This window comes from Mugil cephalus, chromosome 8, assembly GCF_022458985.1.
Source record: "Mugil cephalus isolate CIBA_MC_2020 chromosome 8, CIBA_Mcephalus_1.1, whole genome shotgun sequence".
Lineage (NCBI taxonomy): Eukaryota > Metazoa > Chordata > Actinopteri > Mugiliformes > Mugilidae > Mugil > Mugil cephalus.
The window spans coordinates 10832762-10857346 of NC_061777.1; positions in this window are offsets into that span (position 1 = coordinate 10832762).

Genomic DNA, 24585 nt, shown 5'->3' on the forward strand with positions numbered 1-24585 from the left:
GGAAGTGGGCGGGAACTCACCCGGAAGTCAAGATAGTGACTTCGTTGTCGGACTTTACTTCCGTGTCTGCTGCAAATTTCTTTTAAAACCTTAACTGTTAACAGCAGTCACGTTCCTTACACGATCCCAGTGACTAACTTGGTTTAATCTAGCAGTTGTGTCTAATATATGATGTGTTAGTGCGTCATTTTAGATGCATGCACTCTCTGTTTTGTGGTATTCCAAAGGGAGAAGAATAGGTGGTGAACTATCTTAACCGCAATCTCTGCTTTGCTTATGAAACCTGTTATGTGGTGATGTAAGAAAAATAGTGAACTAAAAACAGTGAACTAGTTCTTGTGGTAAGACCACATGAATATATGCCTCATTTAAAGTGCGCTTTTTAAAAGGTTGTTTAGAAGGCAGATCGTGACTGGGGACCTTAGACGCCGCCCACCGTGTCTAGAGTAGTGCAGACACGTAACCAAAGACGATATAGCTTGTTAATGCAGTTCACATATAGGCCTACTGCAGTTTGCTGCGTGCATTAAGTGTTAGGAGAAACAATGTGCACAGGGCTACTTAAGTCAGTACACCTTCTTAACTGCATATACCAGCAGAGGAAAGTATTTGGGGTGAAATATGAGTGAACCAAGTGGTAATGTGTAACCAACAAGTGTACCACAACAATAGGAATATTGATTCATGGTTGTATCATGAAAACAAGTCTAATAGCATTGTTGGAGACGGTGGCCAGTTTCATCAGAAGTCAACAGTAGATTTACTGTATGCTTCTGCGTTAAAGTGACGCAGAGGCTCCCGCGTCAACGCAGACACCTACGCAGCGGCTGCACGGACCTTGCTGCTTAGCTAACATGCGCCTCCCCAGAAATGTAGCAGGCCTCAGGGACACAGACCACAAGAGCTGTGATTGGTAGGTTTGGTTGTTGCTATTTCCACTTATTTCCGGCTTCTTCTCCATCTCCGTGATTTTCCGAATTGATTGTTTTGGATAGATTAGCTGAGGAGGTTTTAGATACTTACACGTAGTCTCACAGAAAGTTAGTCTTGGGCAGTAAGCAGTCAAAATCATTGATGGTCATAGTGTACATGACCTGTCATCATATTTTAACATTTATTAATATTTATATGAGCTAATAAGGCACATTTTCTGCATTTGAATGACTTAAGAAATAACATGACAGAAATAGCAAACTAGGATGAATAAAGACATCATCAGTATAATTATTCACACTAGTGGTAAATCTGAATATCCTCAAAGAGAAAGGATCACGAGAAATTAACATTTTTGTTAAAAAAAAATATCAGCTCTCTCAGAGCCTCCACCTTCATTGTCATGTAAATCACCTTGTTTCTGTATGTTTTCCAAAAGATGGCCTTGAGGCACCATACTTTTTTTAATAGACTGCCACACATTTTTTGATCAAAAGGGGGCAGCAGATACACATTTTCAGAGATCGGGTCTTTGACGAGGTGTACCTGTAAGAAGATCCCTTTAAAACGCCTTCACATCTGTGTAGGCGTACTTTATTTGGTATTAATTAGGACAATTTTCACATGACAATGGATTCTTTTCTCATCAGTCTGAACAACTTTAATGGAATTTAATTGAGAACTTACCCTCACAGAGAATTTTTAATTTTTTTTGTCGTGTCTTTGAGTCCTGGGTGAAGCTGAATTAATTGATGCAGGGATAAATATATATATATATATTATAGAGTTACAGTGTCGATTAGATCAGAGTCCAGCAGAATGGAACAAGGCAGAACATGATATTTGATGGACATTTTGTAACACTGATTGGGTCTGAGGCAGGAAATGCAGAATCTGACATAAAATTACAACAATCTCAAATGCTTTTAAATAATTACACAGTGTGCAGTGTAATTATATGTTTGCTTTACTATGAATTATTGACCTGTAGAAACAAAATGCTGTGCCAGTGTATTGCTCCTGCGATATTGACACAGCCATCTGGGTATGAATGCAGAACAGGCGATTCAATTATCGCTGTTAATGCAAACTGAGCATTGACATTAAAAACATGAGATGACTTGTAATGTTAAGTTTCTAGTCAATTTGAAATATTTTACAGGGAGTAAGGGGGAAAAAAGGGTAGCCACTGTGAATTGTTGGATGAAGAGCTGAAGGTGACAGGTAGAGACATAATCTGGTCCCTAAAATGAGCCCTGCAGATACACGCCAGGATCACAGTTACTCTCTGAATGATGGAAAAAGGACTAAAATGACAATTAATGTAGTAATTTTGCTGCCCCAACAATTCCATGACCTGTAGTTAAACTGCCTTAGTAAATCCTCTATATTGCTACTTTAATTTCTAAAAAGATCGTATGGCCGCTGTTCGAAGATTTGTTCGTGGTAATATTCAAAATTATAGTTGAAATTGTCTTTTGTAAGAGAGTTACTCTTCCCTGAATAGGCACTCCTTTTAAAACTTAAGTGGCTCTTGATGGTCAAAGTCACTGCCAGACAGCAGCACTCCCTCCCCGCCTCACACACATTTAGATTCTCCCTCAAACGCCCCACAGTATGTCATATAAAACATAATATAAAAACTTCTTTTTTTTTTTTGTCTTTGTTGTTTGTCTGTTTTTGGGGCTGCTTTCACTTAAATCTTTTATATTTGATGTGGGTCAAGTCAAGAACTTTATTTATTTTTTCCAGTGTGTGCTGTCAATGTTCCTCCAACCAAACAGAAGTAGACGACAAACTGAATCGAGTGGCTACACTACAACTGACTACACCTGCGGAGGCTGCTCACGTACAGTTGCGATGACTAGGTTGGATCTTCTCATCCGAACACCTCAGCAGCCAATGCAGCGCCACCCCGCCGCCTTACTGTCGCCTCCGCCATCGTCATGGCGACTACGTAAGTTATAGCATCGCGGGTGTGTGCATGTGTGTGTGTGTATGTGTGTGTTTGTGCTCTTCTGGCACAATAGGCAGACTGACACAGAGTCTGATAGGGGTCATGCCCCCTCACAGCAGGAAGCTCAAACTGTGGCTCCTTGCGTCTCCTGTCTCCTGGTCAAGTTTTTGTGTGTGTGTGTGTGTGTGTGTGTGTGTAGTACATCTGAATTAGGATAGATGTTTGGGTTTTCTTCTTTAGCTTGTTTCACTTCACACCGTCAGGCTTGTTGTGTGTCTGTGTGAAGAAAAGCACGCACTGACGCACAGACAGGCAGGCGAGTATGCGTGCAACAGCACAAATACATAAATCACTAGGCCTTGCTAGTGCTGAGGCAAGTCGTTAACACACACACTCACAGACGCGGAGTGGTAGCGTCGAAAAAATTAGATGAGTGCTCTCGGTGTCTTAATGGATGTTTTGGCTGGAGGCGATATCTGTGATGAAAGCGCAGAATAATTCACACCGCAAAAGTGAAGCATGTGGTTACGACGTCCTGGTGATGTAAAAACAAATCAGCAGTTCACACAAAATGCATGCTCACACTTCGATATGCGCACACACAAGCAAGACCAGTGGGTTTAGATCACAGTGTGCAGACTGCATGTGTCTGTGTCTCGCAGCGTGCATGCGTGCACTGTGCAATGCATGCACGTAACACGTGAAAAGCTTGCCTCTGCACGCGCAAGTTGTGATGTATGTGTGCTTAACCTTTCCGTACTCAGCGGCCGTCTCAAGTGCACGTGCGAGAGGCCGTCATGGTCGTGCTCGTCTGCGTGTATATGTGCGCTTTTAAGGCTGACCCATCCGTGCCGTCCCAGCGGACTCGTCACAAAGTCTGTCACCACCCAGTCACCACGGCGCCCAACTTGGCCGAGACCCGACGGCGGCAGGGAGCACCTTGTCACCGTGGTAACACGTCTGGGATGTAACCCCCCCACCACCACCACCACCCCACCACCACCACCTCCTAAAAAATGCAGAGAGAGAAATATACACATACACACACACACACACACACACACACACACACCACTCCAAAGAAAGGCTAACTCTGGGAGTAGAACATACTTCATATTAAAAAAAAAAAATGCTAATGAAACCTAGACAAACGTGGACAAAAGCGGACCAAACAATCACTGTTACAGATAGATAGATAGATAGATAGATAGATAGATAGATAGATAGATAGATAGATAGATAGATATAGAAATTCTTTGTGCCTATGGCTTTCAATAGTTACTTTCAAACCAGTCTAGTAGCTCCATGTACTTCCCGTTTGGTAACCACGCACAAGGGGAATTTTGTGATCTTTTCAGTTTACCATCTTCCCCCATGTTAACTTTAATTTTGCATTCAGTCCCGCGTTCACCATTAGCCTGTACAAACACAAAAAATTAAACAAATACAAAGCCTAACCTCGTCACTGGCCTGGTTTGATCCACGGGAGCGTAGAGTGTGCAACCCTCTGGTGTGCCCCACTGTAAGTTTTGTTTACGTTTTGGTCCAGTACTTTGAAGGAAGGAGCGTTTTGATGTCACGGCCTAAAACGGCGCTCATAGCTTTATCGCTGCCACAAAAGAGACGCGCCGTATATGTAAACATATCGAGCGAGCGAGGGGAAAGTTGGAGAAAGTTGGCATGTTTTCTAATGCCCGAGGGGATGTTTCCATCGCCGCCGCATAATCTGCTGCAACAGACGCGAAGCCAAAGGAGAAGGAAATCATAATAATTTGTATCCACCTCTCACGCTTGCATGGTTGAGGGTTTGATGATGACAGAGATAACAAGTATCACATTAACTGTCTATCTCACCTGTGCGCTTTCACTTTAGGCCACTTTTTTTTATCCTAATCATCCGTGACTAAAGCCTGGTTTTTGAATAGCTGGCTAGTGTTCAGTACATAAACCGACGCGTTAACATCGTTTAAATGTCGGCGTCTTTGCTGCACCACGTGCAAAATGCACAAGTGACTTTGCATTCAGTGTACAAAGCCAATCAAATGGCCTTTGATGTGTTCGCATGCTATGAACACTTTGTGCAGACAATATAAATTAATGAATGAACGAAGACCGAAGACAATATACATAGTGAACGAAGTTGGACTGCTTCCTATTTTGTCCACATGCATGTTGATATCATTTTAACACTCTCCTCGGGCCGTCAGAAAACTTATCAAACACTCATTTGACTCCCTTTGTGCTGCCTTTGTTTAGTCATCACTCATTAAGCCAGACTCGCTCTCTCTAGCTCCGCGGGCAAAGAGAAACAGCAGCAGGGGAGAATTCCCGTGTTGCTGGAGGTGATGCCACAGAGCAGCCGAGACAACGCACCAATCACGGAGAGACAATGACGGATCCTCCTGGCTGCCTTACAGAACATCCGTCAAACACAGCTTTGTTAGGGCTGCATTCCTCTGTATTGTCCTCCGGTTCGCACTCCATCATCTATATTGCGTCCATATCGCAAACGTGATACTTTTTGTTTGTTTCCATCCAATTATATTTTGCGCCCATACATTTGTTTTTTTAATCACGCGCGGCATCCTTAGCTTCTCTGCAATCGCAACTAAGAAGCAAAAGTTCAGAAATCAGCGCTGTCAACTTTGTTTGCTGTGTCACGGTGTCGCAGCGTTTTAATTAAACCGGCGGAGACGTGCAGGAGGACAGGGGGACAATGAGTGATCCCCCAGGCTGCCGTACACAACGTTGCTCAGACAGAGCTTTGTTGGCCCTGCATGCCTTTGCATTGTCCTTCTGTCTGCAATTGTTTGAATCCGATGACGCTAATTACGTCTCTCTCGTTTATATAATATCGAATGCTAAGTGTCATGTCTGGGTATATGACACGAAAGGTCCACATTTACTCTTTCCAAATGGCACCAACGTCCACTTTAGTCGCTTTAACGCTGTTTCAGAGACGTATGCCTTCATTAAAAACATGAAGCGAATGTTTTACATGACTGTAACAGTTTCAACTGAGTGTTTTTTGAACAAAAAGCAAAATGCTGAGGATTTGCGTCGTTCTGACCTGTCGACCAGTTGCAGCTGTCTGATATTCTGTTGTCTGCAGTTGTTTGTTAATGGTAAATTATAGATGTTCACTATAATTTTACTTCGTTGTTTAACCAGAATACCTTTTTTTTTTCCATTTTCAGTCTGAATACGACCCACCAAAATTCTTGCAAATTCTCAAGAAAACCTCGTGAAGTTGTTCTTTTTGCATGCAGACAAGCTGTGACTGTGTGTTTTTGTGTGTGTTTGTGTGTGTGTCTCCCCCCCGGCCTCTCTATTCTACAAACTGGCAGGGGAGTTGAGACGACCGAGATGGGAATGTCAGCACCCCTACTGGTGGACACCAGTCGGGGGTCGGCCTCCTCTGGGACGCCGCTGCATCCAAATGTGCACGTCTGCTCGTGAGTGAGCGCGCGGGTGCTTTTATAACTTATGTGTGTACATCATAAATATGTTTGCGTCCGCGTGAATGTTAGGGGCCAGCGTCTGGGGCTTTCTAGGGGGGTGGGGTGGGGTGGGGGGGGGGGGGGGGGGGGGGGGTTAGTGCGGTGACAGCCTCAGCTGTGTTGAATTGTGGGAGAAAAAGAGCTGACGCGACGGGAGTTGATGTCTGACATGACCCCTCTCAGCAGGCGCACCGCGGGGAGCTGGGAGCTGCCGCTGACTGTGTGCGCTTGTGTGTCTCTGTGTTTAAGTGAATGAAAGCGTTAGAAAGTGAGCTGGAGAGATGACAAAAACAAGAAAAAAAAAAAGAACTTTGACCGTCCTGGTACTTTCTTTGTGAAACACCGCCTCGTGGACGAGGCACTGGACTTCTCCTGCTGTGTAACACAATCCTCTCTAGTCCTTTCCTTCCTCGGCTTTCCATTTTCTCTACCTACATATCATATACCTCTCCTTGACCTTCTCACTCTTTGTTGGTGTTCCCGTGCTCCCGTCTTCCTGCTCTTTCTCCCTCGCTCAGTCTCTCCTGAAGGTGCATTCAGGTTGGTAAAGTGATCTACGGGGTGCTGTGCCTCTGCTCATTGTGCTCGCCATTCTTCTCCACTTTCTTTTACTCCTCTTTGCTCTTCACAGTTTCTTGTCTCATCTCTATTTGCATCATCCCTCTATTCTTTCATTCCTCATTCTCTTCGCAGCCCCAGTCCGACACGCACGCACAGAAACGCACACACCTACGGCCCTTTCTATTCACTGTCTCTGGGTCCCGTACTTTGCCATCAGTCTGATAAGTGCCAACAAAGCCCCCACTGTCTAGAGTGACCCTCTATTCTCCCCCATAGCCTCTCTCCTCTCCTCTCTCTCTCTCTTTCTATCCATCCTGGAGCAGCCAAGCGTGAGGTTAAAAAAAAAAAAAAAAAGGAGGAGGGGACATTTATCTTGTGCACACACCCCATCTTGTTTTACCTTTACCCCCTCTTTTTTTCCCCACTGGCTCCCCATCATACTTTTAGTTTAGATGCTCCATTCATGAACTTTCTGTCATCCCCTGCGCCCAGCCCGCCCTGCTCTTACAATGGACGCCGACACCTTCAATGTAAGACAATGGGACAGCTCCAAAAGTTCGTCCTTTGCACTGTATCCCCATGCAATCTCCTCCCCGCATCGATCTTTCTCTGTGTTCCGTCCATTGCACCAGCAACACCAGGTTGCTGTTAATTTTCACGAGCCGGCAAGACAGACACATTAGGGCTTCAACAAATAAATCAACAAAAGTATCTGATCTGAATGTAAGGAGTCCTTCTTTTCTTTGCAGACCTAAATGCCTAAAGGGATCTTGACCAAGCTTTTCCTGCAATGCAAAGTAAATTCATCTGGCAGAGAATGGTACAATCAAAATTGTAGTTGCAAACTAAAGGATAATATGATATGAACTTGCGTATGTATATGGACTCGAAATCCAAAATCCCTGGCATCTGACGAGCTTCCAGATTCACTGGCATACAGAGTTAGGGTCAGGTTATGCTTGAACAGACCGACTTTGTATGATGTGAAATTGACTGAGGACTGAAAGAATGAAAAGCCCTGCTCTAACACTGAATGGGGAGACAACAAAAGACATTTTCAGGCGGTCTCGCCGCGAAGGCATTCAAAGCGGTGCACTTGACGTACACACAAAAAGAGTCAGAAAAAGTCGAGTCGAGAAGGAGAAAAAGAAAGTTAGAGGGCAGAGGGAGACGCATGTCATACTTCCCCTCCACTGAATTGCTGGTCATTTGCTTTTTATGCAGTGGATGTTGGATTGTCGGTGTCAGAAAGTTAGAGCTGTTAGCTATTGTGATATGAACATTTGAGTGCCCAGCCCACGTGGGCATTCAAGACGCAAATTCATCTCTCGAAACCCAACAGAAGATTTTAAAACCTTAAAAAAAAAAAAAAAGGTAGAGCGGTCATAGAGCGGACGCCCACTAACCGAAAGGTTGGTCCACCCTATCCCTAGTCTGTCCATTGATACCTAACCCACCTTGCTCCCTGGTGTATGATTGCGAGTGAGTGATGTTGGTGGTGGTCAGAGAGGCTGTAGATTGGCAACCACATTTCTGTCAGTCTGCCCCAGGGCAGCTATGATGATTGAGGTAGTTTACCACCACTAGGGGGTGACTGTGTGAGCGAAGGAATAATGCATTCAATTGTAAAGCGCTCTGAGTGTCTAAGACGCTATATACAACCATGACAACATTATTATTATTATTTTTTTTTTGGGAGTCCTTTAGAATGAAGCTCACATAGAGGAAGACGGGTTTCTATACAGTTTCAGTAAACAACACTCTTCGTGACATAGAAAAGCTAAGTTTAAAAATAAAGATGGCAAAGGGTTTTTAGCACCAACTGCAAAGAAAGATAGCGAACTTCTGGGTAGCTCAGACCATCGAGGTTTAGTTTGCGCGGTCTTGCAGCCAATCAAAGAAGTACCTTTGCCATGAACATTTTTATCTTGGTTTTCCATGCAGTTATACCAACATGCATGTGGACTGAGAATTTTAACACACAATCCAAAAAATCTTTTTCAATCTTTTCAAAAGTGAACTCGTCTCAACCCTTACGACCTTTATGTCAGAATTGGATTTACTTGGTTTGATTTTCTCACTGGTGCTTTTTATCCTCTCCTCAGATAACATGGTAATGTTCTCTCTGGGTGACATTAACAATCTAACTTAACTAAACCAGGTGTAATCCTTTCTTTTCTCTCCCTCCCCCCTGCCTTCCACCCTGGTCCGCTCCTGTCAATCAACAAGCTAGTCGGTCATTCAGCCTGTCTGCCAACCATCTCTCAGAAAGTCTGAGTAGTACTAATGGGTCTTGTTAGCTCCTTAACTGCCTACCCTACTCTCTCTCTCTCTCCCTCTCTCTCAGAGTATGAATAGAATAACCCTAATGGTGCTTGTTTGCCACTCCACTGCTTTCCCTTATCCTCATATGGCTTTATCAGTGCTGATCATTGTACCTGGAGATAAGTCTCAGTGCGGCTGAGCAGTATCCTCTTCCTTGAGTTTTTATCAGCCCTGATCAGTGTACCTGGAGTTCTGTGTTAGAGACCTCGTCTGAGAAGGTCATGTTTTCATTCTCTCCAATCGGCTCGCTGACCGATAAGACAATTTGTAAGGTGGAAATCAGAGAGGCCTTTTTTTTTTCATCCAGAGCTGACAGGAGGAAGGCACCGGAGAGGAGGAATACAAGTGTTAAAGAAAAAAAAAAAGGAAGAAGGGAAGGTTTTTATCGGCTATGTTGATATCTGAGGTTTTTGGATTTTTTTTTTTTGGAAAATCCTTGTTTTGCTTTTCAGGGATGTTGAATCAGATGGTTGTCTCTCTCCAGGTGCCCAGTTCACTATTAAAATCCTCCCTTAAAACTCTGGAAATTTAATGGGAAAGGGTTTTATGAAAGCCTGATCCTCTTCTGGGCTTCTTTTGTCTAATGAAAACCCAATTCTTCTGATTACTTTCAGCTATTAACATCAAGCAGAACAAAACATTTCACGAATGAATTCCCTGCGCCTCCTGATGTTTTCCAAATGAAAGGACGCAAATACCACATGCTGTAAAAAGAGCTGCTTTTCGCCCGGTTACTTCTGTACATTCTCATCAGTATTCACTCGCTCTCCCGAAGGGCTCCTCACTCTGGCCCTCTCTAATCTAATCGCCTCCTCTGCAGTCTCACATAAAGGCTCCAACGGTCCAGCCACAGCCTCTTAATCGACACGTTATTGCCCACAATCACATTTACAGCGCAGAGGAAAATCTGCACAGATGGGATTGTGTCGGCCGCTGATCCAATAAGCCCTCGCTTACTTTTCTTTTAGCCGGCATCTTTCATCTTCAAAAACAAGGTGACAGTGTTTTAATTTTCATTCTCGGGTTACTCTCCATCAATCTAACTCACAGTGTGCGGCGGAGTTTATGGAGCGGGACACATGTAGGTGCTGGTTATTGTTCAAGCTTGTATTTCTCTCCTGTGGGAAAACAAAGTGCAGGTTTAGATGCCATTAAAGTAGGAGCTTTCTGTTATTGTTTATTCACAGATGCAGCGTCTATCGGATCACGCCGGGAGGATTTTGTTCAAGCCTTGCGGTTTGGGGCTGATTGTTTGGCTCTGAAAACTGATGTTGGTCAGTGGGGTCGCTCTGTTGTGGAGGAAAAGATGATTTTGTGCTCTGGGAAAAGGGAACGACAATAAACACTGTGAAAGATATTAAAACCTTGTAGAACCGAGGTAAAGAATACCTAAACGTAAAACACGTTTAAAATAAGAAAGTAGCTGTAGACCACACTAACCAAGCACAGAGGTCTCGGGTCACTGCAGGCGAACGGTTTTCAATAATTCATTAGGGAGATCTTTGGGGGGAAAAATGACTTTATCTGCCCACTTCACTCTTTTTATTGGTGTTTTAGCTGCATAATTTCGTGGCTGCCTATCTTAACTCCCACAAAGAAGCTCTTCCTGGTTAAATAAAGGTTACAAAAAAACTAACCAATAAAAGAAAAGTTCTTATATGGTCACATATGGAAATAAAAAAGAACATAGTTAGCCTTAGGACACATGCACGTACTGTTTTTATTGCACAATGAATTTGCGACTTTGTGCCAGTTTTCGGAAATCTACTATTTAAGTCAAACTTATGGATAGTCCCTGATACATTTAGGAATATCTCATCTTCAGACCTGCAGACTAACAGTCTGTGTATTAAACTGTTGTTTTCTGCTCCCTGCCTCCTTTGGGCTAAGAGAGAGGGGGCTAGCGAGGGCCGTTGTTTCATTGTGTTAAGCTAACTTACTAGTCTATCAGGGGTCCTGCCCCTTTTCTGTCTCCATTCATCAAACTGACATATTCATGAAAAGCTTGCATTTTGGTTTTTTAGCTATATCCTATGCTCAGAAGCATAATTTAAAACACACATGTACTGTCTAATAATACATAAAGCATGCTTGCATGGGTATGATTTATTATTTTTTTTCAAGAAGAAGATCATGCAATGTATGCTAAATATCTCCACATACATTGCATGAATTAAAAAACATAAATAAAAAAAATTAACTCATCTCCAATTTATATGTAATCCTTAAAATTCTAGTCAGCCGAGAGTGAACGCAGACGAATGCAGACGCCTCATCCTGGTCAGCAAAGTGAGTAGTCAGGTGGCCAATGGACCATCCGCGGAAGGGCCTGGGCGGACTTTTCCGCTCTGCGTGCGTGTCTGTGTGCGCGTGACCCAGCCCCGGGTCTCCAGGTCAGAGTTCCTGACACACACTCACACCCAGCGGGGCAACAAAATAATTAACTCAGACTGTGATTGACAGACAGTTCATCAAACTGACCCACACACGGACACTCGCAGGCACAGACACAAACCGAGGGCATTACTTTCCCATAATCGGCAGCGCAGACAAGACGGATGATCCGTTCCTAAAACAGATGAAAAAAAATGAACAACGATTTGAAACGAGCCGCATACAATAAAACTGAAACGCCTCGATGACTCCATGCATGCTGTGCACAAGGATTTTTCTCTTTTGAACGTTTATGATATAACGTTAAAGAGATTTCAGGAATTAACAATATGCGTATTGTTTAGGGAGATGGCTATGAGTAATGTGTTTGCCTTTTGTGTGTAAATCTCTAACGTTCTCATGTGACATAGAAAGCCAGAGAATGACTCACAAATGTTGCACGTGATCGCTAACACTTAACTTTTGTACGTCTCATTACTTTATTGCTGCTGCTGTCTTTTTTTTCTTTTTTATTGTCAGGTTGTGACATTTCATAGATTCCTGCTTCATCCTTAATCCTGCCCCCATCTAAAAAAAAAAAAAGGTGATACAGGCTTAAGTCCTCCGATTGCCATTTCGAGATCATCATATCCTCGCTGAACATTTCGATCCAGTTAATTCAAGAAGATGACATTGTTTCAGATCTTAAGTGGGAAAAGAGAATATGGATGTGGCTCAACAGTGGAAGAAACGAGAGAGATGGGAGGCTGTTCTTGGAGGCGCTGCAACACAGCCAGCTCTGTTTCAGATGGCATGTTCACCTTTGAAGGGTGCACTTAAAAGTGTGGGTGTACGCGGGGTGGAGCGGAGGCGGTAAAAGCGGGCGGACGGGGGGTAACCTGCGGATTGAAATGGTGTGCCTCCCCTCGCCCGCCCTCCATCCTCTTGATTCTGAGAGGGACGTTTTTCTCTGTGGCCACAAAGGGAGAGGGGTCGGATTGCGCCGGCACATTCACGAGTCCACTTTGTTTTCAAATGGTTTTGTTTAGTTGTGACACTGTAGACACCCAACACCTTCCAAGAATCTGAACTCTTCTGTGGGGGAGTACAGAGGGCAGGTGGGTGGTGTGCAGGGGTGAGGGGAGAGGAGGGGTGAAGAGGTATGGAGGAAGAGAGGAGGACATTTTTGCAGGAATCTAGATAGTAGATTACTATTACTATGCACAGTCTGTCCCACTCCATACTAAATGATTGGTGCTTTATCTTTTGCTATCCCCCCACCCCGTTCCTGCTCACGTGCCCCACCCTGTTGTACACTTCCATCTCCCCTTGCCCTCTCTTCAAGTGCTCCCTGTGCTCCCTTGCGCCTCGGGGCATTCACGCTGTTTAAGCTTTTCCACCTCGGAGTGTTTAAGGAGCTTAACTCAGCAGGACCCGGGCCCCCTCAGCCCAGAGTCGGCTGATGCTCGACAGCTAATACGGGACTAATTCTAGGCTTAGCCCTCATTTTTACGTGGCACTTTCTGCCGGTTTGTTGACGATGGGGCGCACACTCATCGCAAACCCCTTGTTCAAGGACTAATGCAAGAACGGCAGTTAACGAGTGTGGCCCAAGACTTGTCATGATGAAAAAGTCACAATTTCCTTATTGTATTCCACTTTGGAGCTTTAAAACGATCTTTACCCACGACCCACAATATACGTATGTTTTTAAAACTTTTTGTCCCAATACATATCCAGTAATATTATGATTATTGTATCTGCCGACAAGAAACGTTACTCCACAAGCGACGAGGCACAGGGACGGGCTTTGTAAATGTTTCCTGACATGCTTGACGAGGCAGCAGTACCTGAGCTCGCAGGGGCAATGGAGTCAATTGCTACACATGGGCTGCGCTTTGAAGGGCTGGGGGGTTGCACACGCAAATGCACACACGCAAGCTTTTCACGACCATAGACGTCCGATTCCCCTAAGGAGGAATGGTGCAGGAGCTCTCCAAACGCTGCCCAGTTAAATGCACCTGCTATATTTACTATTGGAGGGGAAATGGAGACGGTGTGCAATGATTGTGTGTGTATTTAAGTTAATGAAAAGCAGCAAGAAGGTAAATTTGCTAAAAAGATTACAAAAAAAGGGTTTTAATAATTGTGTGTCTGAGGGAAAAAAAGGAGGAAATAAAGAGAGCTTAGGGAAAGACTATCTGCTGCATTAACCTTCCCCTCCACAGTGCCAGTATAGAGTCTTTTCTGCGCTCCTCTTTCAGCAGGGAGGACCCAGGGGACAGTAACGCTAAGCCCCAGTCCATTCTTCCTGCAGAAACTTTGATTTCCTATTAGGTTCCTCGTGATGGGGACCGATGGGGAGAGGAGAGGAGGAGATGAATGGAAGGCAGGGAAGGACAGACATGGAGATGGAGGGCGGGAGAGGGGAAAGAGAGGGGTGGAAAACAGTGACGAGGGGCCAGAAGCAGAACAGGAACGGAGCAGAAAACGGTGGCAAAAAAAGCAAAACCACTGCAGGGAGGGAAGAGAAAAGCTAAGCAGGGAGGGCTGGGCAAACACCACACACGGCAATGGCAAGGCAGGACGTCGGCTGTGGGACACTGGCCGTCCCTGTCCCGGGCACCGAGGGCATTGTTTATACGCAGCCCTTTTAGTACTGACCTTTCGTAGCTGGCAGACACACAGACTGAGAAGTAAAAAGACACACCAGCAGCAGATGGGCTGGTATGCAGACAGGTGAGATAAGACGAAGGCGGAACAAGAACAAAGCACACAAAATTGCATAAGGGGTAGAAGATTTGCCTCATGGATGCAGTGACTCATTTCATATCCATACTCAGCCAAATAATAAGGACCGGAGTTCTTACTGTCAAAATCCATGAGAAAACTTTAACACACAGTGCAAATAATTGGCTTTCTAAAACTCATTACTCTGCTACTGCTACTGTGACCAAGTAATTTCCCTTGTGGATAAATAAAGTTCAAGTCTAAGAAGTTACGACATCTTGCTCGATGTACAGAGGTGCAGTCGTAATAGATGACATGAAACATGTCCCGCACTGGCCCGCTAAATTACCCGATGACGTTGATGTACCTGCCTGTCACGTTTGGATTTTGTCACTGTGCAGCCTGTCAGCCTGTCATCGTGGAAGCTCCAGGGGTGCGAGAGCTGCTCACTCAGACCTCAAAACAGAGCAAAGCTTTAGTTCACTCCCATAAAATCAGTCTGGAGTCCTATTGATCTTCTCGAGACCCATTTCTGAAGGGCAGAGATTTCTTTTTCCATTTTTTCACCAATCAAATAAATCAAATGTGTTGCTACATGTGTTGCTAAATGGAAGCTCATAGGTGAATTAGCCCCACATCATGCTTGGGAAAACCCACCAATCGGGGAATCCTGATGTGAACCGCACACGTGCGACTGCGCTAACATTCGACTTGCTGATGTCCATGCTGCCATTGTTTACCTCGCAGTGTTCTGGCGCACTTAAATGTTCAATGATGACGTTGTCAACACGATGACGTATGAGAAGGTGGAAAAAAAACAGACACGCAGCTCTCACAGCGGGAGGTCAGACCCACGACTGCTGGCAGTCTGAAAGCCCATTAGCGTCCACCAAGGCAAGTCCATCCTCGCTAGCTACGTAGTTACAAAGTGCAACAAACTGCTGCACAGAGCCGACCCGTCCTAGATCGTGCAGATCAGTTGGGCAGTAACAAGACTTCACAACAAACCAGACATCAAGCTTACAGATGTAGAAATACAAAACAACAAGGAAGCGAGAAATGCTATTAAAGTTGGACTCTGTAACAGGTATTTACGTCAGTAGCACTTAAACAACATACTGAGTTACCTCTAAAAAACACGTATATATATTAGTTTTGAATTCTGGCAAAGGAATAACATATGGTAGGATCAATGAAAATATTTGCTAATTGGATCTGCTCATTGGTGGTTATAGGCCTCTCACTAGTTTAACCAGTTCACCATTTAACACAGAGAAGTAAACAGACACCCAAGCAGAACCTCAATAACATCTCTCCATTAACTGAAACTCTAGCGTTGTGTGGGCGTCCTTGGTGATTTTTTTTTGCCTGAATGGAGTCAAACGTTCCATGGAAGCACTGAAAAGGGCCATATTATTATCACAATACACGGGGCACACATATGTGGCCCTCGTTTTGAGTCACAGTACATGACCTCCCATGAGGCCAATGCAAGAACAAAAAACCCTTTGCCGTACAGGGAGTGCAAGTTCAACTGATCTCTATTGTCGTCTCTCTTCTCTTGCTGATTTTGCATAGTTGACCTCATTGTGAAGACAGGTATAGTGTCTTTTTTTATGGGAGAGTGCAGGATGCATGGACGCTTTATGTTGACACGTGGCAGATGTGGGGAGAAAAAGAAATGGCATATAATGTGTCTTCTAAGAACCTCTCTTAAAGTTTGTGTTGGTGTTTGTTCTAAGAACAGGTTGTCGGTTGAACCGCCCAACAACAACAACATTTATCTGTGCTCTTATGATAAGTAGATCCCCTGTCATGTGTGGGAAAGAGGGATGAGACATATATTAAAGTTGTGTAGGCGAGACAGAGAGATATGGAGACAGATACATACAGAGAGAAACAAAAGGAAGCGGGAGAGAGGTAGTCAGAGGGAGAATGATTGATTGATGTGGTCAGTGAGGCGTCACTGATCTCCACGGGACTCCCCCCTGAATGAAGAGGACGCGGATTGGCCCTAACGGTGTGAAAACAGGCAGGCCGCAGCACTAATCTGGGAGGAGGAAGATAAGGATGCTCAAACCGGCTACAAATAAACAGAGTCTAACTCGGAAATTTCTCACGCTGTCACTTAAAGTTATTTCCATTTCACTGTTACCTTTAACTGTGGGATCTTGGGCACATCTTTAAAAACACTGTCAGCAGAAAAATGGCTAATCTTTTAAAGTCTTGATTATTTTTGGGCAACTTTTCCAAATTTTTAATTCCCGCTATAAGAACACAAGAATTAAACTTAGACACTTCAACAGGTGGAATATGAGCCTGATCTCACACTCAGTCAAACGGGCCATTGTTTGTGTGTTTGTGTTACCCTGCAGAGGCTGGCTAATCCATTACGGTGGTAGGAAATGTCTCGCTTTATTAGCTATGTTATCCTGCTGGGATCTTGTGTCTTAGAAAAGCCTCGTTACTGTTAAAGACGCCCTACAGGCGTCACTAACCAACAGACAACAAATACTGGAATGGAAGGAGTTAAGATGATCTAAAAGACTAAAACTCTGTCCATGCTCTACGGTAGTGACGTGGAGCTTGAAGATGACATGAAACGGTAATGAAAGCATCTTACTGCCTGGTATTTGAGCTATTTTTGCGAGGGCTGACGTTCACAGACCCACCGCTGCATTTCCTGTCTGGTTCAAAAGATTCATGTTAATCCAATTCCTTCACTGTGGGAAGCGGCGTGCTGTTGTTTCATCTAGCAGGGGGCTTGTTGTCTCTCAATATGCCCTGCAGCAATTGCTGTGTGTGTAAGGAGGCCACTCGAGAAATACACGATATCCCCGCTCCTCTGATTAAGTGTGCGAAGCTGGGTGGGCTTTGTTCTCATAAGCTCAGGGTGCAGATAAACAAGCACACTGTAGTGATAATTCAGGAAGCTTTCATGTAAGGGTTTCCCCTATCACTGAAAAATAAAATAACGTAAATGAATATAGACCTCATTGAGCCTGATACACTCCCATGTATGTAACTGCACACAAGACTTGTTGAATGTAGGCTTATGAAATCAGAGCCATAGACACATTAGCAAAATCACCAAAAAATGAAAATAAATCTTTTACGCTTGTTTGGGGATATAACTTTCAGACACAGGTGATATGAAGTACTGGGAGAGGAAAACAAATATTTTACTTGTGTAACTATTTACGATCTAACTAAGAAGAAAAATTCAACACAAAGGCGACTGTTTTTTGTTTTTTCCACATTTTTTTTTTGGCAAAAAACCTGTTTCTGAACATCTTCAAATGATAAACTGTATTTATTACAACCACTACCTAAAGTGCTTGCTTCTGAATAGAATAGAATAGCATAGAAAATTCAATGTCCAGTAGCTTGTATGTATTAACATGTAAAACTATGTACAGTTGACCGGGCATCTGACAACACTATGCAAGGCAGCAGCGTGTGGTTCCTTGGTGTTTAACGTAGCTACGTTGATGTTGATTAAAGTTTAATTCTGCAGCATTGAGCATAGATGTCATCTGATATATCGGGCTGGTTTATGTAGCAGGCCGAAGGTGTGCGAGTACATGGCGTGTCGACAGAAAGGGAGCCCTGACGGAGTTCATTTTTCTGTGATGTGTGCGTGTGTTTCCACTTGTGCGACTGCTTTTGAGTCCTTTTCTTTTTCTTTTTTTTTTTTGTCCCTGTAAATGCACTTGTGCCATTCACGATATGAACTCGTGTGTCACTCTTAGTCACCAAATCTCAATTGCCTGCTTTTCAGTGCACAGAAATGGCTTTCCACAGCTCCATTGTGGTCCGCCTCCGTCCTGGATCGGTGGCTGAATGGGCTGATTGAAAAGAGGGGGCGAAAACGATAGGACATGTATCTCTAATTGGTAAGATCGGGGGTAAAGATGTGCAGGTTCATGTGTGCATGCACCAAATCCGCTGGGTGCCTGTGTGCGCCGGAGAGAGGGAGACAGTCGAGGTGAGGGGGTGCGCCGTCGCTGTCTGCGCTCTCTGTGCTGTGTTGAGTGCGGGAGAGAGGCTGAAAGTGATACCCTTGTCTGTTCCCTACTTGCCCCACTCTGAGGCCGCTCCACCCAGGCCAGCCCGGGAGAGAGTGGGGGTCCCCTGGGAACTGGACAGGACAGGGGGGAGGGGGGTGGGCAGCAAGGAGGCCAGGCTTTCAGCCCGTCTGAAAGGGAGCGGAATCAAATACAAGCAAAATCTCCTTCAATATACTGTATCCCTCACCTGAGTAGGGCAACTAGCTGAAAGGAGAGATGCAAGGGCGACTGTACAATGGGCCCAGGAAGGACAAGAGAGGAGATCAGAAGGGAGAAGAAGAGAGATATAGTTAACCATGGCCATTCCATAACCTTAACAATGTATTTGTCGTTGTGACAGGGGCCCTTCACCATTTAAAAAAAGGTTGTCGTTTTAATAATTTATTAAAAGTGTTTATTATGACAACAGCTAATCTTTGCATAAACCTAAAATCATTGTCTTGCCTATCAAACGCAATAATCGTAATAATTTTGAAATATTGATAATAATCTGCGCTGTCAGCAGTAGGGACGCTAATTGAGGGTCAAACAACCTGTTGTTCAGATCTGCGCACTTGTTGGATTTATTGGTGGAACTAAAACCCCTGCCGGTGCCACATCAATCTCTGTGAGGGATGAGAAACTCAGGGATCTGTTAGTACGCACCGCAGCTGCCGTCGCAGCGTACCGACTGTTGCATGCAGTACGCATACAAATAGGAACGCCGCCCTCACCGTCGAGACATTTTCGCCTTGAACTTGGAACCTTTTTTCCTCACTCCTGTCGCTGCCGCAGCATCGAATTTGAGCGTTCTTGACAAAATTAAACTTGATTACGCTGTCTGCGTGTGGGGAAGTTGGATAATTCCGGAATATTACATCCTGATTGGAAGTCCCGCTCGACTTGTTTTTTTTTTTAAATACTTGCAAATTCTGCTTTAGCGAGACCAGCAGCCTGTTTTGTAAGCCTCTGAGGGCCCCAATTACAACCGGTAACATGAAATCCAGGCACCTCGACATTTATGACCGGTGCAAAAATCCATTCCTGTTGTCTTGGGTGTACCCACAATTTGATCTGCACTCGATACGCGAATGAATTAGGTGGAGCCAACCTGGCTCGGCTCAACAAACACTTCGCATCCCTGGTAAAAGGAAGTAACATTTGCCATCTTGCAACAACGCAATGTTCTGCAGCCCAACACAGGCACATATGAAAACGGTTAAGAAACAATTAAAAAAAAAAATCCTGTTTCCAAACACCACAGGACACCCTCAGAAGACCCATGTCCATTCTCTGGTGAGAACTGTTTTGGAAGCACAAGGGAGACATACACAATATTAGGCAGGTGGTCATAATGTTACGTCTGATTGATGTGTGTTATTTCTCATCTTCAGAGATGGGACATTCATTAAATGTGAGATTTGTGACTCGTGTTTCCCCATCATAGTCCTCTGTATTTGCTGCTGTAGGGTAATCTACAGGTAGCTGGGTGCAGGTTTTCTGATGCAGGGGAATGTTGTCACAGACAGCACGTTTAAAACATCTTGGGGATCAATATCATTCATTTATGTTTTCATACAGGTTCCACACAAGTTTGGTCTCTCAAGTCAATCGAGCCTTTTCCCCGGAGATGGTCGGCGACGCACGGTTTCATGTTCCCGTGCCGTATGCACACATTTATTCATACTGTACATGCGGACCTGGCGGCCTGCCAGCAGAGGTTACTTGTGGTGAAAATGACCGGTGTCAAGTGGGCGGGTTGGCGTATAGGCCGGCGGAACGCGCGCACACACGTATGAAAACATCCTCCCCTCTCTCCACTCTTGCCCTCTCACACACCTCTCATGTTCCAAGGTGTGAAAAAGGTGGAAAAGCACCTCCAGCCAAATCACTTCCGAAGCTGCGAGAGGTTTCTTTTTATGTGTGCGGAGTCAGCCGGAGTGAAGGTCCCTTCTCTCTCTGAGGAGGGTCGGCCGCACGCTCTCTGTAACCCAACCCCTGCTTGAAGTCATATGTCAAAGGGAGTAAATAGCCTTGCAGTTGAGGTGTTTCCTATTGGGAAGCTTAACTACAATGCAGACACACAAGATGCACACACACGCCCTTCACAGCTGAGCTTTCAATTCTCATGTTTAAAAAAAAAAAAAAAGGGAAGAAGATATATATATATATATTGAAGATACACAAAAGTGCAACGAATATTTAAGGGGAGGATCAGAAGTCACGAAAGGCAACTTACAGAAGTGATTCAAAAGGCATTGACCAGTGACACACACGTGGGAGGAAGCGCATGCACAAACTGGAATAACATGCATGTGCGGGAAAAACAAACAAACCCATCAAAGATTTACACAGTCAAACATGCAAATCTACCATACACACTCTCTCTTTCTCTCCCGCACACACACACGCACACACACAAAGCCATGTAACTGATTCCGCAGGAGCATTGAGCACTGTGGATAATTGGTAGCACCATTGTGCTGCTCTTCAATGGGCTGGTTACCCAAGAAGCCTCATGTTCGTGTTCATGTACATTTGCTTTGAAGGTGGTGGACACAAAGAGCTGAACCCTGCCCAGAACAAAGCCCTGGGAGACCCCGCTTCACCCATAGATGTCTTTCATGGAGAGAGCCACGGAGATAAATGATCTTCTTCCTTGTTACAGTGTGTATTTAGCGTGTGTGCCTGCGTCGACGTGTCTATGCGCGGATGGACATGCTCTAAGGGCTGGCCTGCTTGTCAACACGGAAACCGCAGGATGTATTTTGTCAAAATAGTTTAACACCTTTCAGAGGATGTAAAGCCCTCGGCTTTTTTGGACCCTTTCAAAATGAGGGTTTAGTCGAGGGTTTTTTTGAACTATCACGTACTGTAACTTATTTTAAATTCTGTCAATACGGTATGATTTTATAATATCTGCTTTTCATTTGTAGCCACTGACAGCCATACTGTTTATTACTTGTCTGATTGCTGCAGAGTGGTCAAAGGTAAGACCATGACAGCTGTTGGTCCATAATAATAATTTGGGCTCTACTCCGTTTCTGCACTTCAACATACGTGAATGTGTCTTTTGGATTACGCAGCATTATTTGAATTTGCATTCACCCAATTGTTGTTTATTTGCAAAGGTCCACTTGCACCATAAAGAAGTGTCCAGTATGGAAAAGATTACATGAATACTGTTAACCTCATACTTATCTGATAGTAAATTATATGGCCACACTGCTGATCAGACTCGGTTTGGGATTTTTTTTAAGATCAAAGATCAGAATTTGATGGGACATTGCATGTGCGGTGTACAATAAATCATTTGTGTTGAAATGTGTTTACAATGGTAGAATTATTCAAATGTTTTTGTGTGGTAAAGGCGTTTTTCTGTGTCAGCTTGTCACCTAATGTCAACGTTAACTCACTGTTATTAAGCTGCTTGATTTCAAACTTTCTTGTTATTTAGTGTTACAGTTTCTTCTCTTTCTACTGATAGAGGTTTCTTTTACAGAACAATAAGACATAAACTGAATTATTTATATTTTTCCTCATTAAAATATGAACAGATTCAAAAGCCTCTGATTAGGGTCCCTCCATAATGTTTCTTCCTGTTAAAAAGGAGTTGTGCTTGCTCTGGAGGTCTCGGGCTCTGGGTTCTGTGAAGCCCTTTTAGATTATTTAAATTGTTGTTGCCGCAATGTAAATCAAATAAAACACACCAAAGTGTTTTCAACGGTTCTTCATCTCAACATGCACGCTCACTGGAACCACGAGATGACTTTGCCTGCATGAATGCGGCAATTCAAGGAACTGTGTATCAACTCTTCCAGCGAAACTCATAAATAATTAATAGCATCACCGAGAGGGGGAATTCAACAGGTGCTCATTGCGTCACAGCTGCTTTGTTTCGCTATAGGTTACGCTACAGTACAAGATAATACAGGGCTGCGGTGGCTAATGAGAGGTGAGGGCTTGAGGCTAATTTAAGGGTTAAACAAAAGGCGAGCTGTGGCTGTTAGTGTTTGGCCTTTAGAGTTGTTCGAACTGAATGGAAATGATCTCAGCATCTACAGTATATCTAGCTAACTCTTAACAACCCATCATGTTCCCCGTTGCTGTTGTCTATGCCCTCGCTTTTTTCCCCCTCTCTCTCTCTTCCTCTCACTTATTATTCTGTCTCTATATCTGCCCATGGTGTCCTCACTCACCACCCTCTCTAACTCTCTCCCTCTCTCTCTGGGACAGCAGATGGAAACTATGGCCCAGTTCTGCCTTTTGTTCTGGGTCCCCAGAGAGACCAGTGGCTTTTTGGACAGCACACAGCTCGGCTCCACATATCTCATACAAAATGCAAGTGGCTTTCTTTTCATTAAAAATGTAGCTGGGGAATGCACACTTTCTGAATGTATTTATTGAAATGACTATGGAGGCTTGAACTGTTTGACTAAAGCTTGCTCATCACACATTTGACTACAATGGAACTTTATTTTTAGGAGTTCTTTAATGTTGAAAACTATGCACCTTAATTTTGTTTGTAGATTTTTATTATTATTATTATTGTTCTGCCGTTCTTTTCGAACAATTGGTTTTTTTTTTTTGGCCAAATAATTTAATGAAAAATGGATTATTTTCAGTGCAGTTTATTGCTACATATTTGTTTTTCTGCTTTTATATTAAACGGTTGGATTTGCAGTTTATTATTTTCCAGTTAATTTATAGTCCTCAACATGTTCAGGGGCTTCTTTGTGGCACTTGTTACAGCTTATGTGCATTGTGATGGATAAGAAAATGAGCCTTTCTAAAATAGTGCTGAAGGTAGGGACGGAGCTTGAAAGGGCCCTCCATGAAAAACACAAACAGAAAAAGAGCCATAAGACAAAAGGGGAAGGGCGAAAACGCTAAAACCTTAACCAAAGGCAGGTTAAGCTCTACATGGTGGCTTTTCTTCTCTTTCTTTCTTTTTTTTTTCTTCCTTTTACCAAGAACACTATCAACACGCGCCAGTGCGTCTCGGGTTCTCTCCACCACTCCTGTTGTTATTTTTCATAACGTCCGTGCGTAAATAATTAATGTGCGTGAAACCTCAACCCGCCCAGCATCCCACCTGTTGTAGAAGGACTGTTTTGCACTTTCCACTGAGTGTCACTGGTCGTAGATATAAGCCTCGGTGTACATTATCAATACCACACACGCCAACACATTATTTCACGAGTGGCCTCAAAGTCCGGACTAAAATTAGCCGAAGCCGACAAATAATGATATTGTTGTCTGTGCAGTGAAGCGTTAATTGAAATGGAAATTTCATGCAAACTGTTCTTGTGGATTTCCTTGTTGTACACATTTGGTGGTTTAGTTATTTGCATAATAGGCCAGACCAGCATGCTTTCAAAAATAACAAAATGAAATCTACACCGCACGTCCCAAACACAAGTGCTCCTCTTTGCTTATAACACATCAGATAATCTAGGTTTATCATGTGGTTAAAGTCAAAGAAGGTGACCCAAATTAAAGCGTCGGTTTGCTCATCGTACACTCAGCACATATTTTCTCCTAAAGCCTGTGGCGGGATGCGCATTATTGAGTTTCCTACAGAGAACATCAGCGTTGCTGCTGTTTACGGCAACTTGATCCCCTCTTTCACCGCGAAACGAACTCGTTGCAGATGGTAGTCTGATTATTCAGATAGGTCCACCTATACCTGCATAAATTCCGTTAATAATTTAGCATGGCATCCTTATTATATTCCCTTTTATTCCCCGACTTCTAGAGGCGAGCAAAGGGGCACGGAGCGCGATTGGCTAAAACAGTGGGTGGGAGGCAGGGCAGTGACAGGTAGCGAACAGGTTGTTCACTTTCATAAATTATTTCACAGTATTTTAGCTACTTTATTTTTTTCTCTGTGCCACGCGCCGTTTGTCCACTGAGCGTTTGAAATATTGTTGAAGTGTAGCAAACAGTCTGGAAAAAGAGCGGAGTTGAAAAATACATATATTTTAGTCTGAGTGACGCACCAGAGCAGGTTGCCGCAGCGTGTGCGAGCTTAGTGCGTGCGTCCACGTGCGCGTTTGTCTGAGTTGATGGGGTGAAAACAATATAAAGGAGAAAGAAGTGGAGACGGTGAGGTGTAGCAACGTGTGTGCGAGTGTGTGTGTGTTTTTTTCCCTTT